Source organism: Neoarius graeffei, chromosome 2, assembly GCF_027579695.1.
Source record: "Neoarius graeffei isolate fNeoGra1 chromosome 2, fNeoGra1.pri, whole genome shotgun sequence".
In the NCBI taxonomy this organism is placed as follows: Eukaryota; Metazoa; Chordata; class Actinopteri; order Siluriformes; family Ariidae; genus Neoarius; species Neoarius graeffei.
The window spans coordinates 118,187,757-118,199,924 of record NC_083570.1 but is presented as its reverse complement, the minus strand read 5'-3'; the positions used below and the strand labels follow the sequence as shown (position 1 = coordinate 118,199,924).

The 12,168-nt window shown below is 47.4% G+C and overlaps 1 protein-coding gene across 5 annotated transcripts in view; it reads left to right on the top strand.

The window, feature by feature from the left end:
• The window catches only part of LOC132882168 (NACHT, LRR and PYD domains-containing protein 12-like), a 547,173-nt gene that overhangs the window by 117,540 nt on the left and 417,465 nt on the right, over positions 1-12,168 (top strand). The gene's annotated exons all lie outside the window — the stretch shown is intronic.

Below are 12,168 nucleotides of genomic sequence, written 5' to 3'. Positions count from 1 at the left end.
ATACGTACTGGCTGAAGAAGCTAACTGCACTCCATGAACGCCTAGCAGCACAGATGAACCAGCTGCTGAGGGATGGAACCCACCCAGAATGGCTAACCCAAGGCAGGACAGTCCTAATCATGAAGGACCCCCAGAAGGGACCCATCCCATCCAACTACCGGCCAATTACCTGTCTCTGCACAACATGGAAGGCCCTGTCAGGCATCATTGCAGCAAAAATGAGTAAGCATGTGGCTCAATACATGAGCGAGGCACAGAAAGGGATTGGCAGTAACACCAGAGGAGCCAAGCACCAGCTACTGGTCGATAGAACAGTTGCCCGAGACTGTAAGAAGAGACAGACCAACCTGTGCACTGCCTGGATTGACTACAAGAAAGCCTACGACTCAATGCCACACACATGGATACTGGAATGTCTGGAACTGTATAAGATCAACAGGAACCTAAGGACCTTCATCCAGAACTCAGTGGAAATGTGGAAGACAACCCTAGAGGCCAACTCAAAACCCATTGCCCAAGTCAACATCAAGTGCGGCATATACCAAGGAGATGCGCTATCACCACTGCTGTTCTGCATAGGCCTGAACCCCCTCAGTCGGATCATCACGAAGAGCGGCTACGGGTACCGATTCCGTAGTGGGGCAACAATCAGCCACCTGCTCTACATGGATGACATCAAGCTGTATGCCAGGAACGAGTGAGAAATAGACTCGCTGATCCACACCACCCGGATCTACAGCGATGACATAGGGATGTCATTCGGATTGGACAAGTGTGGCCGGATGGTCTCAAAGAGAGGCAAGATGATCCGGACTGAAGGGATTGACCTACCAGAGGGCAACATAGGTGATATCCAAGACAGCTACAAGTACCTTGGCATCCCACAGGCTAATGGAAACCATGAAGAGGCCACAAGGAAGTCAACCACAGCCAAATACCTCCAGAGAGTAAGGCAGGTCCTGAAAAGTCAGCTGAATGGTAAGAACAAGATCCGAGCCATCAACATGTACGCACTACCAGTCATCAGATACCCCGCTGGCATCATAAACTGGCCAAAGGAGGAGATAGAAGCCACAGATATCAAGACTAGAAAGCTCCTCACCATGCATGGAGGGTTCCACCCCAAGTCCAGCACCCTGAGACTATACACTAAGCGGAAAGAGGGAGGCCGAGGGCTAGTGAGCATCAAGACCACGGTCCAGGATGAAACATCGAAAATCCGAGAATACATCAGAAAGATGGCCCCAAAGGATGAACTGCTAAGTGAATGTCTCAGGCAGCAGAACCCTGATGAGAGTGCAGAGGAGGAGGAGGAACAGACAACCTGGAGAGACAAACCCCTACATGGTATGTACCACCGTCAGATAGAGGAAGTGGCTGATATCAAGAAATCCTACCAGTGGCTGGATAATGCAGGACTGACAGACAGCACAGAGGCACTAATCATGGCAGCACAAGAACAGGCCATAAGCACAAGAGCCATAGAGGCCAGGATCTACCAGAGTAGATCAGACCCAAGATGCAGACTGTGCAAAGAAGCCCCTGAAACAGTCCAGCACATAGTAGCAGGGTGTAAGATGCTAGCTGGATCAGCGTACATGGAGAGGCACAACCAAGTGGCTGGGATAGTATACAGGAACATCTGCAACCAGTATGGAATAGAAGTACCCAAGTCCCAATGGGCCATACCACAGAAGGTGGCTGAGAACAACAGGGCCAAGGTTCTGTGGGACTTCAGCTTCCAGACTGACAAACAGATCCTGGCTAACCAACCGGACATAGTGGTGGTGGACAAAGAGCAGAAGAGGGTGGTGGTGATAGATATGGCAATCCCAGCTGACGCCAACATCAGGAAGAAGGAACATGAGAAACTTGAGAAGTATCAAGGGTTGAAAGAGCAGCTGGAACGGATGTGGAAGGTCAAGGGTTGCGTGGTCCCCGTGGTAGTGGGGGCACTTGGGGCAGTAACCCCCAAACTGGGAGAGTGGCTCCAGCAAATCCCAGGAACAACATCTGAAGCCTCAGTCCAGAAGAGCGCAGTCCTAGGAACATCGAAGATACTGCGCAGAACCCTCAAACTCCCAGGCCTCTGGTAGAGGACCCGAGCTTGAGGATGACATGGATACCACCCCCCCGCCGGGGGTGAGAAGGAGATTTATATATATATATATATATATATATATATATATATATATATATATATATATATATATATACACAAAATGGAATCATTTGCTGACAGCTCAGTCCCCTTCAGTTCAAAAATCCTATCTGCGCCCCTGGCCTGAACCAGGCAGTCAGGATGAGCCGCCGTAATCCCCCACATACGTCAGGAGGTGAGGAGGATAGCCTTCCTCCTCTGGAACCTATTCCCCTCTCTGACTTTGTCTTTGATCTCCTCAAAATCTCTCCTGAGGAAAGGGAAGAACTTGGGCAATTAACCCAGGATGAGTGTCAGACAGAGATTGACAGCTTGATACAATATGTGCAGAATCCCCAACGTTGTGTCATCATCATCCAAGAGGTGGTAGGCAAGTTATTTCTGCTCCATCACCAACGTACCCGTTTGGAGCTGGAAATGCTCCAGGGGGAGAACAGGGAGCTGGAAATGCTCCGGAGGGAGAACAAGGAGCTGAGCGCTAGCCGCAACCAGCTAGACACAATGAATCAGACCCTGCGCGATGAACTCAAGCTTAAGAACGATTTGCTAGAGGAGTGTGCCAATAGACTCCAGCTAGCTGAACGGTCTAGCAAGAAAGCTGCCAATGACCGAGCCCAGGAAGAAAGTCGCAAAACGCATGCCAGGGCCCAAGCAGTGCTTCATGCACCATCCATGGAGGCAAAGGCAGAAACAGAGCCAGGAGCTGGGAGAGGGGCTGAGTCTGACACAGACTCCGAAGATTTCTTGGTCGGTTGCCAAATGACCCCCCTTTCCAAACCAAACCGCCAGGCTGCTGCCCCCTCTCGCAATCCCGGTGGAGTGGAATCATGCCCACCTGCACTCAAGGGGCCCCCAAAGCTCCCGACCATTAAAAGGGAGAATAAGAATAAGAAGTATTCGGTGGTAAACTCCACCTACAAACACTCTCTTCCTCCTCCTCTTCTGATGAGTACCATGTGAGGTATCCCCCTCCATCAAACTCATCATCAAGTAGCTCAGAGAGCGAACCTCCCCAAAGGTCCAGGAGGACACAGAGGAACCGCTCCTCTGGCCTCCGTATGCGCCAGCTTGACTCCTTTGTAAAGGACATCGAGCGATTCGACCCCGACAGCCGCAACTCCAACATTGAAGATTACCTCAGGGGGGTGGAACATTGCCTCTCTGACCTGCCCCAGGCTACACCAAGAGAGAAATTGAAGCTTATTTGGAAGACAACCAGTAGAAACATTCATGCGTTCATCGAAACCCAGCTGCCCCGTATCCATGACAAGTACTCCAGACTCCACAAGGTTTTGCATGAAGAGTACTTAGCTTACACAGACAAGATGTCGGTGACCATCAGTGCCATTCAAATTAAACATAAATGAGCAGAACCCCCGCGAGAGTACTACAGGCGACCGAGGAACGCCTACTTCCAAGGCAGAAATGCACCAGGCCTGGAAGAAGACCGAGGTTTCAGATTCTTGCTTCTGCACAATCTTCACTCATGTGTGCGCACTCATATCACGCTAACATGCCAACAAGGTGAGAAAACAATGCAGGAAATCAGACGGATGGCCCAGATGGCATGGGAGACAGTTGTGCGCCCAACCGGCAAACCAGATGAGGATGTAAGGGTGCTCAACATACAATCTCAGGGTAGCGCACTGTTGGAATTAGAGGGCTGCGAAGTACTGTCAGAAGGGTCAACCCGAAAACCAACCACCCAAAACTGCTTCCCACAAAACCACCAAGTGGAAGAGCCAGCAAGGCGAGTCCAGGAGAGCTGTTGATTATGGTACCAATGACCTGAGCAAGCCGGATGGCCGTCACCCATGAAGGGAACCGACCCACCAGGAGAAGAGTAATCGACAACAAGATCGTTACCCCCGTGAGCCACAGAGAAATCGTTTTCAGAGGAGACCAAATGATCAGTCCAGTTATGGCCCCCAGCGCGGGTTCAAAGGCAAAGAGACTGAACCCAAGGGCCAACTTAGGGCAGAAATAGAAACCTTTAAGGAGCTCATGGCTGACGTCAAGAAGCAGCTTGCTACATTGTATATAAATGCTCCCCCAGTCCAAAAGGGGGGTGGGTAGCCGTAGCGGCCTCACTCCACCTTTTCTTCTTTTTTTTTACCTTGCATGCATCGCTAACCCCATAGGCATGCACCACCATTAAGTATTCACCCAGTACCACTCAACTCAAGGTAACGAAACCTTTGTCCAACGGGACCAGCTGCAGGGCCTAGGCAGAACCCTGCAGGGAACCATTCTCACAGTGAGCATGCACTCAGCATTAATAAATAACACCCTGCACACTTTAGACACATTGTCAGGAATTGTACAGTCAGATATAACTTATGTGCATGTAGTTAGAGATCTGATGCAGGACTTGTTGAGAGAAGTTAGTAGCTCAGTTAGCAACTTAAGTGGTGGAAAAATTCCTCCTTACCTAGTTCCTCTTAGCATGGTTAAGAACATACTGAAAGCTACTACCACCACTAATGTATACACCTCACAAGTACACCTGGCATATAGTCTTGACAGTGCTATTCCCATATTTGTTAACCCGCAAGACCTGGAAATAGGATTCATACTTAATCTACCCATCACTGAGAGACAGAACATCTATAGGTTGAAATCTATCCTAAACGTAGGCTTCTGGAAAGACAACATCCACATACATATCAAAACACCACCCATGTTAGCATACCACAATGACAATCCATCTTTCTACCTCATCCCTAACTTGAACATGTGCACCTCCACCAAAGATATACACTGGGTCTGCCCAAGCAACCCATTCATTAGGGACACAACTGAGCGTTTGTGTGGACTGAGAACCGATGCCCCTGAACAAAAGTGTGCCAGTAGTATGTCCATCAAGGATGAGGGCATTGAAACTAGGGTAGAAAGAGTAGGTAATCGATGGATAGTTAACACCCCAAACACTGAAATCCTGATGTCTTACGCTCGGCATGACACAGTCACTAAGCTGAAAATTCCCAACCAGACGGTTTTCCTCAATGTCCCACAGGGAGCTACCATTCATATAGATGACATTGTGTTACATCACCTCAACCCTGATAGATATGAGACCGAAATTGAAATGATAGATGCATTCCAAGGTCATGACCTGAACATTGATGACACCCTTCAACAGCAGCTCCTGGCTGAAGGGACTAAAATGGTAAAGTTCAATCTGGAACCAGCTGGACTAAAAACCATATTCTCTAACCAATTAGTCAGACAGTCATCTAATCTAGGACACCCTGTCGGTCTGGTTGCCCTGGGACTCCTCCTCAGTGGCTGGGTCATCATGGCAGGAATTGCATACATGCTATACAAACACATACAAACACTACAAACCAAACTTGACTCACGAGTCAATGTACCCGACAGCTGGAAGCGCTGCAGTGTCTGGTACACACGCTCATCACAGGTCGCCACTAACCTTCCCAAAGAATAGGCTTGCTAACTCCTATAACTAACACCTCTTTGTTTCTCTTTCCAGGCATACTTGAAAATATACTTGAAATGTGTTGAATGTATTTTGAAATGTAACCTTTTAAAGTGTGGACTACCTCATAGTTACTTAGGCCGAATCCCATTTCACCCCTTGGACCAACCCCTTGGCCCTTCCCCTCCATTTTGCGCGTTCACGTGAAGGGGTAGGGGTATCCCAATCCCAGTTAACGCGGAGGGGTAGGGGAAGGGGTAGGGCTTCTGTACCCCTCCAAACGGAGATTTTCCTGGAGCTGACTCCGAACGAAGGGGTTTGAGTGATTTCCCACAATGCCATGCGGATTTCAGCGAGATTTCATGCGGATTTCAGAAAGATGGCGGTTCCCGCGGCAAAAGATTGTCATAAATGTATTTTCTCCATTATTTACGTGTTTTAAGTTGTTATCCAGAGGAAACACGCCGCTTGATTCGCTTTCGAGCTGAGAATGAGCAGCGATTTCTGAAATCCAAGCTGCTGCTAAAAAGCTTTGGGAGTGAGTATTGTTTTCGGTTGCTTGACTGCGTACGTTTTGTTCTGTTATTCTCGCTTTTATTGTTTACATGAGTGTTCTGACACCTCATTCTGTCGGATGTGGTGCACGAAGCGCCAAAGATATCCCATTCAGTGGTGTTAGTTAACAAATCACACCCTGCCAGCAGAGATTTCTGGTTCTGCCTCTGGCTCTGACTGTAGCGGCTGGTCGCAGCCAATGACGCATTTGGTCGCGTTTTGCTAACGTAAACGCTGACGGAGGTACGCGATGACGTATGCGATCGTTGAAGGGCTATCCCAATACGTAAGGGTTGAATTTCAAGCCCTATCCCTTGTAGCTCAGTTTCAAGGGGAAGGGCCAAGGGGAAGGGGGAGGGGAAGGGGGAGGGGGAGGGGTAGAAATTAGAATTGGGATTGGGCCTTAGTGTTGCTTAGTTACACGAATAGTAGACATATCATCTGCCCAAATGCTCATAGCCTTATATGTACCCAGATGCCAAAGCCTGTATAAACTGCTAATGTTTTCAGGACTGAAAGAGCGTGAGGGGACTATGGACATGGACAATACAGCCTTCTGTTGCTCTCAAGGACTATGGAAGAACCCCAGTCTCGAGACCAAAGGGGGGGACGTAGGGATGGATTGCCATGCCCGTAAGCATAGTAACGATTTATGAACACACCAATCCCTGTACTCGATGCCATGTTTTATCTCCGCCCATTCTTCTGACTCCCTGTAATGGTATTGGATACAGAGATGATACCGGATACCAAATACAGTGACGTCACGACTGTGCTTTAAACTCGTGGCAGAATCGAAATTCTTTCTCTCTGGCGGTGTATTCCACGCGTGAAAGAGAAGTCGTTGCATCGGTGCTACAGAAGGACAGAGAACAAAGTGTATATATGGTGCCGTCCTAGTGGCAGCCTGTCGTAGCAGCTCCGGGTATTTTATGTTAGTTTTTTTGTATTTTTATTGAGTTTTTTTTGTTTTTTAGTGTTATTTTTGTTATTCTTGCACTGTGCATTGATCACAACGTATGGTGAGATGCTTTTTAAGTGGATAGGACACTTTTTCCGGATCACTGGGAGCCATGCCTGCAACACCGCCGGCATTGTTTACACCCACGACCAGCTGATGGCTCTGAGGTACCCGACCCTCTTGGCCAGAGAGAGACCCACTGTACCCGAGGAGCTAAAGCGGAGACAGCGAGGCTGCAGACCGGGGCTTAAACGGAGGAGGAAGAAGAGAAAACTTAAGCCCTACATTCCCGCAGTTATCACTGGAAATGTGAGATCGTTGGCAAACAAAGTGGATGAACTGGAAGTGCTCGTAAGGACACAGAGGGAGTACAGGGAGTCCAGCATCATGTGCTTTTATGGAAACGTGGTTGCACAAGCAGATACCGGACCCTAACATCACCATTTCCAGCTTCTAGATGGTTCGAGCAGATAGCGACACCACCGCGACCAGTAAGAAGAAAGGAGGGGGTCTCGCCATGTTCGTGAACAACAGGTGGTGTCACCCCAGGCACATCTCTGTTAAAGAGCGGGTTTGCAGCCTGGACATCGAGCTCGTCGCCATCGGACTTCGTCCATATTATTTGCTGAGGGAGTTTACCAGTGTCATCGCCATTACTGTTTACATTCCACCATCGGGAAACGTGGAGGCAGCGTGTGACATCATCCACACTGTGACTGCCGAACTACAAACAAAACATCCCGGGGCAGTCATCATCATTACAGGGGACTTTAACCATGCTTCCCTCTCATCCACACTCCCGACTTTCTACCAGTTTGTCACATGCACCACCCATGAAATAAGACTTTGGACCTGCTGTATGCAAATGTTAAGGATGCATACAGCTCCACTGCCCTGCCACCACTGGGCAGGTCAGACCACAACCTAGTCCTGCTCTCGCCATTATACAAGCCTGTGGTTCAGCAGCACCCAGTCACGGTGAGGACAGTGAGGAAATGGTCTCTTGAGGCCATGGAAACACTGCAGGGAGCACTGGAAGCCACAGACTGGGAGGCTTTGTATGAGCCACACGGTGAGGACATTGATGGCCTTACTGACTGTCTCGGAGTATATTGGGTTCTGCATTGACAACATCATCCCCACTAAAGAGGTCCGCTGCTACCCAAACAACAAGGCCTACTCAATGAGAAGAAGAGGGCCTTCAGATCAGGGGACCAAGCAGAACTCCAACGGGTACAAAGAGAGCTTTAAACACAGCATCAGGGAGAGCAAGGACAACTATAGAAGGAAACTGGAACACAAACTGGAGGAAAATAACATCAGGGACGTCTGGAGTGGGATGAGAGAGATCACTGGTTTCCAGAGGAGAGGTGGGGGTGCAGCTGAGGGGAACGAACAATGTGCGAACGAGCTGAACATGTTTTTCAATAGGTTCAACTCCAACCCCCCCTCCCCCAGCTGCCCCCCTACTGATCCTCTAAGTAACAACTCCCCACTTCCTCCCATCACCTCTTGTCACACACCACTCCAGCCACCTCTACCTCCTTCCCCCTTGTGGACACTCACCAAGAACTTTTTCACACCCCACGCCCCTAAGATATCCCCAAAGCCCCCCCAGTCCCCCACCACTTCCTGCAGCAAACACCTTTCTGCATTACCCTCATCACCTCCAACCTCCAATCCGCTGCTGACTCTCACCTCAGACCCTACAATACCCCCGACTCCCCAGCCTGGACTACACATCACATCCAGTCAGGTGAGGAGAGAGCTGGAGAGGCTCAAACAGAGGAAAGCTGCAGGACCGGACCGCATCAGCCCTCACGTGTTGAAGGCCTGTTCCAGCCAGCTCTGTGGAGTTCTCCAGCACCTCTTCAACCTGAGCCTACACCTTCAGAGAGTGCCAGTACTGTGGAAAACATCCTGCCTGGTCCCAGTGCCCAAAAAAGGCCGTCCTGCTGCACTGGAGGATTATAGGCCGGTGGCACTGACTTCTCACATCATGAAGGTAATGGAGAGACTGGTCCTGGCACACTTCAGACCACTGGTGTGCCTATCACAAGACCCCTTGCAGTTTGCATATCAGCCCCATGTCGGGGTTGATGACACAATCATCTATCTGTTGCAGAAGGCCTATTCTTCCCTTGACAAACCTGACACCGTAGTCCGCATCATGTTCTTCGACTTCTCCAGTGCCTTCAATACCATCCAGCCCAGACTACTGAAGGCTAAATTGGAGGACATGCGGGTGGGTGCTCCCCTCGTCACTTGGATTGATGACTATCTGACGGCAGACTGCAGTTTGTGAGATTAAAGAGCTGTGTGTCTGGTCGTCTGATAAGTAACATTGGGGCCCCTCAGGGAACTGTGCTGTCCCCCTTCCTCTTCACCACATACACTTCAGACTTCAAGTTCTGCACTGAGTCATGTCATCTGCAGAAATTCTCTGATGACACGGCGATTGTGGGGTGTATTGAGGGTGGGGGGGAGGCTGAGTACAGGGACGTGGTCGACTGTTTCGTGAAGTGGTGTGGGGAGAACCACCTGCAGTTGAACGTGAAGAAGACGAAGGAGATGGTGGTAGACTTCAGGAGGAACAAGCCCCTGCTGTCTTCAGTCAGCATCAGTGGGACGGATGTGGATATGTTGGCCTCATATAAGTATCTGGGCATTACACTGGACAACAAATTTGACTGGTCCACCAACACAGAGGCCATCTATAAAAAGGGCCTGAGCCGGCTTTATTTCCTGAGGAGGCTCAGGTCCTTTCATGTCTGCAACAAGATACTGCAGATGTTTTATCAGTCTGTTGTAGCGAGCACCATCTTCTTTGCTGTGGTGTCCTGGGGTGGGGACATCAAGACAAACGACACCAACAGACTGAATAAACTGATCAGGAAGGCAGAGTCTGTTGTTGGCTCTAAACTGGTCACCCTGGAGGAGGTGGTGGAGGGCAGGATTCTGACAAAACTGTTGGCAATCATGGACAATCCCTCTCACCCCCTCCACAAAACACTGGACAAGCTAAAGAGCAGCTTCAGCAACAGACTCATTCAACCCTGCTGCTCCAAGGAACGATACAGGAAATCATTCCTACCCACGGCAATCAGACTTTACAACTCATCTACCTCTGTTAGAGCCATGATCACACATCTGGACTAATTCTACCTGTCACCCTCTGCATCACATATAACATAGCATAATGTATACTTAGTGTTTACTATGGGACATGTGATGTGGGACTATTATCCGTATTGATATTTATATATCATATTTTTGCAATACTCGCATCCTATTGTACATTCTATGTACATATTCATAGTATATTATTTAAGGTATGTGTATATCTTGTTTATATCTTGTGGGTTTTTTTTTTTGACCTCAGTACGTTATTTTATTTTATTTTGACCTTAGTACTTTATTTTATTTCATTGTATTTTTTATTGTATTCAAATTTACCGGACTGCTATGACAATTTATTTCCCTTTGGGGATGAATAAAGTTTTCTATCTATCTATCTATCTATCTATCTATCTATCTATCTATCTATCTATCTATCTATCTATCTATCTATCAAAGAACGAGCTATTGATACTGGACCTTTAGCCAAAGTTCAATGTATTTGACCTTCGCATAGCTGTAATAATAATTGAACCGGTTAGTCACTGCAGCTCACGCAGTATTTTAAATGAGGGAAGGCAACCGGATCCCTTTTCCTTTTTTCAACGTCGACGAACTATAAACAACATTCCTTCCAGATCATCGGACGACCGATGGAACACCGAGGATCTTCAGCTGACGAGCTGTAAAAGTGAAAGGAACAGAACTGTCTTCTCCCTGGACCTGCGCTCCACGCTGTCTTTGGATAACAGAAGGTGCACTTTCAATCGCTAACAAGAGCAATCTCAATTAAGGCTGGCATCTGGGCAATTGTTAGTCTTAGTTGTGGCTAGGTAATGTGAAGAGTGTTGTTAATTTGAATTCATTTATGGTTTAAAAGTACACATTTTGATTCACATGAAAGTCGGTCTTAGACCGCGTGTTGTTTGATTTACTTTGTTTGCAATCTGTATTAAGTTAGATCGTGCATGCACTCTCTCTCTCTCTCTCTCTCTCTCTCTCTCTTTTTAACTCCCTCCGTTGACCATCTTCCTCTAGGCGGTGCCTGGCACAAGGCTCGCGCATTCCATTTGCACACACACATACCTACTCATACACACACACACACACATAAACACGTGATTTCCCGATCACATTTTAACATCCACTCGCCCCTACACTGTAACACTGGCATATAGCTTATTACTTCTGATCACCATTAGTGCCTTAATTATCATATACACTGCTGATTCTTATTTGTATACATTGTATCATCATTTATATTGAATTATTCCTTGGCTGCTATTGTTGCTATATCTGATCAGTATTAGTTTGCTAATTCATGTCAGCTATTTCAATAAATGGTATCTTTGGAATAAACTGTGTCCTGTTTATTGCTACAACATCCACTGAATGCCAACCTCTGCCAGACAAGTATTCTAATCGCCTTCACCCATTTGGTTGTTATATGAATGTTATAGATCGAGAGTAAACATATTACATTAGAGCTACAATACTCACTAAACTATAGCAACATCACCACTAAGTTATTCCACTGATTTTAATAGTTTAGCTGTAAACTATTAGACACTTGAATTAATGATTAATGAATTTATGAGACTGATTCCTTTTTACATGAGACTGATTTGATAAGCCTATTGCACCTGCACACTGTAAAAAAATATTTGTTGTTTTAACTTAAAAAAGTTAGTGCAAGGGCTGCCTTAAAATTTTGAGTTCACTGGAATTCACATAGTAAGTTAAATTGTTGTGAACTTACTATATTAATTTCAGTGAACTCAAAATTTTAAGGCAGCCCTTAAGGCAACCCTTGCACTAACTTTTTTAAGTTAAAACAACAAATCATTTTTTACAGTGCAAGGGAGTCAGACAGAGTCTCCAAAATGTCCCGTCTGAGTGCATGAGAGTGATTGTAAATGAGCACCTCGTCTCCTT